This window comes from Ornithorhynchus anatinus, chromosome 7, assembly GCF_004115215.2.
Source record: "Ornithorhynchus anatinus isolate Pmale09 chromosome 7, mOrnAna1.pri.v4, whole genome shotgun sequence".
NCBI lineage: Eukaryota > Metazoa > Chordata > Mammalia > Monotremata > Ornithorhynchidae > Ornithorhynchus > Ornithorhynchus anatinus.
In genome coordinates, this window is record NC_041734.1 from 60,997,966 (window position 1) to 61,004,056 (window position 6,091).

The window sequence follows — 6,091 nt, forward strand, 5'->3', positions numbered from 1 at the left end:
CTCTGCCACTTGTCTGCTGTGTGACCTTGGGCAAGTCACTTTACTTCTCTGTGCCTTAGTTATCTCATCTGTAAAATGGGGATTAAGACTATGAGCCCCACGTGGGGCAACCTGATTGCCTTGTATCTACCCCAGCACTTAGAACAGTGCTTGATGCATAGTAAATGCTTAACAAATACCATAATTATGTTATTATTAGTCTCTTGGCCCAGGGCAGAGGGGAGACGTTTCAGAAAGGTACTCGTGGGACCCTGAGCTGGAGAACCCAGTACCAGATTCCAGCCCTGGCCTGCAGTTCTCCTTATAGCAGACTTGGGGATCTGAGTGCAAATCCTCCCTAGAGCCAGCCACTTCTCCTGTTGCCCCCAGTCTCCCAGGGCCATGATTCCCCACTGGAGGAGACCCTCTCACCCCTGGAGTCCAGTCCTGAGGGCGCCTTAAGGACAAGACACAACCCACCTACGGCCTTCATGATGGCAGACAATCTGGCCGGCTGCTGTTCCTTCTCCCATCCAGCTGTCAATACGGGGAGATGCAGCCGGGCTCAGAGCAGAGGCAAGAGTTGGTGGGGAAGACCGTTGCTCAGTCATTGGCCCTGTCTTTAGTATCTGCATTCTCCATCTCCCAGCCTCCATTCCTCCTCTCCTCGATTTTACCTCTTTTGAGGAGATGACGGAGCTGTGATTTCGAGAGTCGGGCCGGGAAAGTTTCCATCCACTCCCCCATTCCTAGTTGTTGAAATGTACTGGCCTCTCTGGAAGTCTGGTACAGACTGGGCCGCACGCTCAGCCCTAAGGACTCTGGAGAAGGGTTATCCTTCACGATACCACTAAAATCCACCCCTTCCTCTAAACAAACTGCTATCACATTAATGCAAGCACTTATCCTATTCTGCCTGGATTTTCTTATCAGCCTCCTTGCTGACCTCCCTGCCTCCTGTCTCTTCCCAATCCAGTCCTTACTCACTCTACTGCCTGCATCATTTTCCTTTAAAAATGTTCAGACCCTTCTCCCCCCTCTTCAAGAAAATCCAGTGGTTGCCCATCCACCTCTGTGTCAAACAAAAAATACTCACCCCTGGCTTTAAATAATAATAATAATAATGATGTTGGTATTTGTTAAGCACTTACCATGTGCAGAGCACTGTTCTAAGCTCTGGGGAGATACTGGGTAATCAGGTCATCCCACGTGAGGCTCACAGTCTTAATCATCATTTTACAGATGAGGTAACTGAGGCACAGAGAAGTTAAATGACTTGCCCACATACAGCTAAGTGGCAGAGCTGGGATTCGAACCCATGACCTCTGACTCCCAAGCCCCTGCTCTTTCCACTGAGCCATGCTGTTTTAAAAGCACTCAATCACCTTGCCCCCTCCTACCCCACCTCACTACTCTCCTACTACAACCAGCCCACACTACTCTCCTACTACAACCAGCCCACACACTTTGTTCCTCTAATGCTAACCTCCTCACTATATCTCAATCTCATCTATCTCGTCGCTGACCTCTCGCCCACATCCTACCTCTGGCCTGGAACGTCCTCCCTCCTCATTGTCTTGTCTTATGCCATCGAGCTGTTTCTGACCCAGAGCAACACCACGGATACCTCTCTCCCAGAACGCCCCGCTCTCCATCTGTAATCGTTCTGGTAGTATATCCATAGAGTTTTCTTGGTAGAAATATGGAAGTGGTTTACCATTGCCCCCTTCGCGCAATAAACTTGACTCTCCACCTTCAACTCTCTGCCATGCCGCTGCTGCCCAGTATGGGTGAGTTTTGACTTGTAGCAGATGACCTTCCACTCGCTAGCCACTGCCCAAGCTAGGAATGGAATGGCTAGGCCTCTGCTTGACTCTTCCTCCCATTGCCAAGACTGGTAGAGTACTGGAAACTACCCAGTTGCGACCCTGAGAGGAACCTCCCTCCTCATATCAGACAGATAATTGCTCTCCCCCCTTTAAAACCTTAATGAAGGCACATCTCCTCCAAGAAGCCTTCCCTGACTAAGCCGTCCTCTCTTCTCCCATTACCCCCTGCATTGTCCTGATTTGCTCCCTTCATTCATCCTCCCTCCCAAACCCACAGCACGTATGTATATATTTTATTTATTTATGTATTTTAATGTCTGTGCCCCCCTCTATACCTGGAGCTCATTTGGGTCAGAGAATGTGTCTCTTGTATTGTACTCTCCCAAGCGCTTGGTACAGTGCTTTGCACCCAGTAAGAGCTCAACAACTATGATTGAATGAATGAATTATCCCAGTGTGAAGTGCCTCTGTCTGGGATCCACTGTGCCTTCACTATGGCAGTCTGTGCTCGCGAGCACCAGGAAGTAATCAGAGGTCTCTGGTGGATGGGACCGCTTTCTCTGCTATTGGACAGACAGGCGGCGGCAGGGCCTGGGAGAGTGATCCCAGAGCATCATCCCCACTGCAGTCTATGCTTTGAGTGGAAATGGTCTTCCACCATCTCTAGGAAGTTCATCTGGAAGTCGACTTTCCTAGTCCATCACGTCTGGGCTTGAACGCACCTTCCACCCAACATCAAGTGCTGGGCAGGGAGCAGTATGTCCTAAGCTGCATTAGCACTTTTTTTTTTAAGCAGAAGCAGACGTGAAATTCCAAGACAGATTAAAGGGCAGAGGTGTGTGTGGGAGGATATGGGTTGGGAGGAGTGGGTGGGTGGGGGCAGGGGAAGACAGCTCCCAGCTGTTCTCCCTCCTGAGGGAAGGGCTTCAACTGGTCATGAGTTCGAATCCCAGCTCTGCCACTTGTCAGCTGTGTGACTGTGGGCAAGTCACTTAACTTCTCTGTGCCTCAGTTACCTCATCTGTAAAATGGGGATTAACTGTGAGCCTCACGTGGGACAACCTGATTACCCTGTATCTCCCCCAGCGCTTAAAACAGTGCTCGGCACATAGTAAGCGCTTCACAAATACCAACATTATTAATATTATTAACTGGAGCCCCAAGCCTTTAATTGAGAGTCAAGAAGAATTTCCTGCAGCCAGAGTGTTTAGAGGATGGGAAGGTTATGGCACCTGTGGCCATCCTTTCCTAGAAGTTCCTGGTGCCAGGAGATGGTTGAGGTGACCTCTCAAGGAGTCTGACCCTACCACCAGCTCTGAAGTTGGTTTGAGGGGTGGGAGAGCGGGAACAAGCCAGAAGAACAGGTCCCTGGCTTAGGAAGCAGTTGAAAAATTAGAGGGGCAGTGGCAGAGGGAAGCCCGGTGGGTGCCAACCCTAACCAGGAGCCCAGGCAGGGGCTGAGCCTGAGGGCAGACCTGCAGCTTCCCCTCGAGTCCTCAGCTCCCCTCAGATCTGCGCATTGGGATCTCTCTCGGCTGCCTGGCTGAATGACGGTTTCTGGAACATCCAGGACACCTGTAATAATAACAATAATAACGTTGGTATTTGTTAAGCGCTTACTCTGTGCCGAGCACTGTTCTAAGCGCTGGGGTAGACACAGGGGAATCAGGTTGTCCCACGTGGGGCTCACAGTCTTAATCCCCATTTTACAGATGAGGTAACTGAGGCACCGAGAAGTTAAGTGACTTGCTCAAAGTCACACAGCTGACAAGTGGCCGAGCCAGGATTCGAACCCATGACCTCTGACTCCAAAGCCCGTGCTCTTTCCACTGAGCCACACTGCTTCTCTGTCACTGGGATGAATTTGAGAGTTCAGAAGCTTCATGGATCAGTCGATCAAACTGTGGTATTTGAGTGCTTACTGTTTGCAGAGCACTGTGCTAAGCGCTGGGAGAGTGCAAAAGAGTCGATAAATGTGATCTTTGCCCTCAAGGAGCTCCCAGGCTAGTGGAGCGAGAGCAGTCCAGGATGTGTTTGCCACCCAGGAACTATCCCAAATGTGTTGGGGGAAAGGAATGCAAGACTTCGCATTCCTTCTCAAGAATGTGCTCCTTGGGACTTGTTCCACTGAGGCAGTGTCCAGTCATTAACGGATTCCCAAGAGGACCCCGGTCACAGTCTGATAGAGACTGCAGGCATCGAAATCCCTCCTCGTCTCTTTCTGGCCCAAAATGAATCGAGGAGTCGGTGACTCGTCTCCGGGAAGAGTGGCCAAGGGAAAGAGAGTTGAGGTGCAGCAGAAAGGATTTAGATTAGCCCCAGAAAAATTTTTTCCCAGAATCATCCCTGGAGGTGCCAAAAATGCTTGGTAGAGGCAGGGGCTCAGACTCGATGTCCTCTTGCCACAGAGTTATAGTTTGTAAACTCCTTGTAGATTCCAAATTTTTTATGGTATTTGTTAAGCACTTGTTATGTGTCAAACACTGGATTTATGAGTCAGGCACTGTGCCAAGCACTGGGATTGATACAAAACAATCAGGTTGGACACAGTGTCTACACGTCTTCCAAATCTGTTGTACATACTGTTGATCTGGTGTGAAGCACTGTACCAACATCTTAGGAAATACTGACTAACGAAGTGAGATATTCCCTACCTACAAGTAGTTTACACTTTAATGGAGGAGACATGTAAACATATTTGCCAAAATAGTTACAATATTTAGAATGGTCAAAATAAATTAAATGGACACTTGTATATGAGTGCTAAAGAGGGTGAAAATAAATTCAACGGTGCTAGAGTTGACTGAAGGGATGCTATGGCTCAGGAGGCTGGGAAATTAATTAGGGAAAGCTTTTTGGAGGAGATGGAATTTTAGGGGGCATTTGAATGTGGAGAGAGCTCTGGTCTATTGGATTTGGGGAGGGAAGGCATTCCAAGCCTGGGGAACAGTGTGAGTGAGGGGGTGGATGAGGCAGGTGACTTGTTTGATGCAAAGACACACAGTGAGTCATTGGAGGGTTTTGAGGAGAGATGTGGGCCAAGCGACACTTCAGGAACATGATCCGTGCAGCAGAAGCTGGTAGTATAGACTGGAGAAGGAGAGAGGCTGATACAATAGTTTGGGGTGCTGGGAGGCAGAATCTGTCTTTTTTTTTTTTTTCCTGAGCCAAGCGATGTGCATCTGAAGGGGAGAGACACGGTGGGAAATGGGATGCCCGTTTGGGAGGGAAACAAACTATGGAGATCCTGGTCGTCCTCCCTCCTGGCAAGATTTTTGCCCCCAAATGTTTGTGGCTAATTTGGCCTCCTTGTCCCCGGTCAAGGGGGGAAGCAAGAGACTGGGGGAGATGGATGAGGCTGCCAGTGCCTCCTGGCTGACTCTCACTGCTAGGCCCATTAAGGGGTAATTTAGGATGTCTCCCCTACAAAGAGCCCTCAGTGGGGAGCAGTGACGGCTGGCCTGCATGGGAGGGGGGAGTGAAGAGAGAGAATCTAGAGGGAGGAGCCTGCCCAGCCTGTCATTAGGTTGTGCTGTTCGCTGAGGCCCGCGGGCCCTTCTGGACAGCCATATTGATGGTCCATCTTGGAGCCAGGTATTAGGGTCACGCTGCACATCACTAGCGAAGGGAAAACAATTGTCCTCATTTTTCAGTCTCGGGCAATTAGAGATGTCCAGCAAAGGTGCCCAATTCCCCGGGTCTGGGGAAGCAGCTCTGAGCAGAGTGGCCTGTGAGGTGGAGGTCAGAATCACTGTGGTCTTGTCGAGACCCAGCCACCGATGCACCGTATGACCCCCGGGCCTCAGTTTCCCTCAGTCTGTCCAATGGGGAGAATGACCCCTGCCCCTTCCTACTTTCTAGGAATATGGTGAATGCAAATGGTAGTGGACCCTTGAGGAAAAGGTCACGGAGACCCAGTAATAATGCTAGCTTCTTCACTATCGCTCGGCAGAGTTCTTTGGGTCTCGGAGGAGAGCAGGAGGGGCTGTGATTGCTATCTGAGGGTGAAGGTGCCATCTTTTCCAGTTGAATACAAGAGTGGAAAGGAGCCAGAGATATTGAGAAGGGGCTGGGGATGAGGAGGAGATACGCTTCAGAGAGCCAGCCATCTTTTTGGACCTTTTCAGCCCCGATTAGACCCTTTCAGAGCTTGTCAGAGACATGGGCTGAGCAAGATTGGAATCCTGCATGTCCAGCTGTGAAGGTGAGCACCGCCCCTGTGAAGGGGGTTCCATGGATGCGAGATGAGCCTCATTTGCTAGGGTTCAGGACAGGTGGCTGGG

General features: G+C 50.2%; 1 non-coding gene across 1 annotated transcript; it reads right to left on the reverse strand.

Moving 5' to 3' along the window:
- Nucleotides 1-1,779: 1,779 nt before the first annotated feature.
- LOC114813438 lies at nt 1,780-1,917 on the reverse strand. The gene has a single exon (XR_003761158.1). It is a non-coding gene; the product is annotated as a small nucleolar RNA SNORA7 (small nucleolar RNA).
- Nucleotides 1,918-6,091: the final 4,174 nt, after the last annotated feature.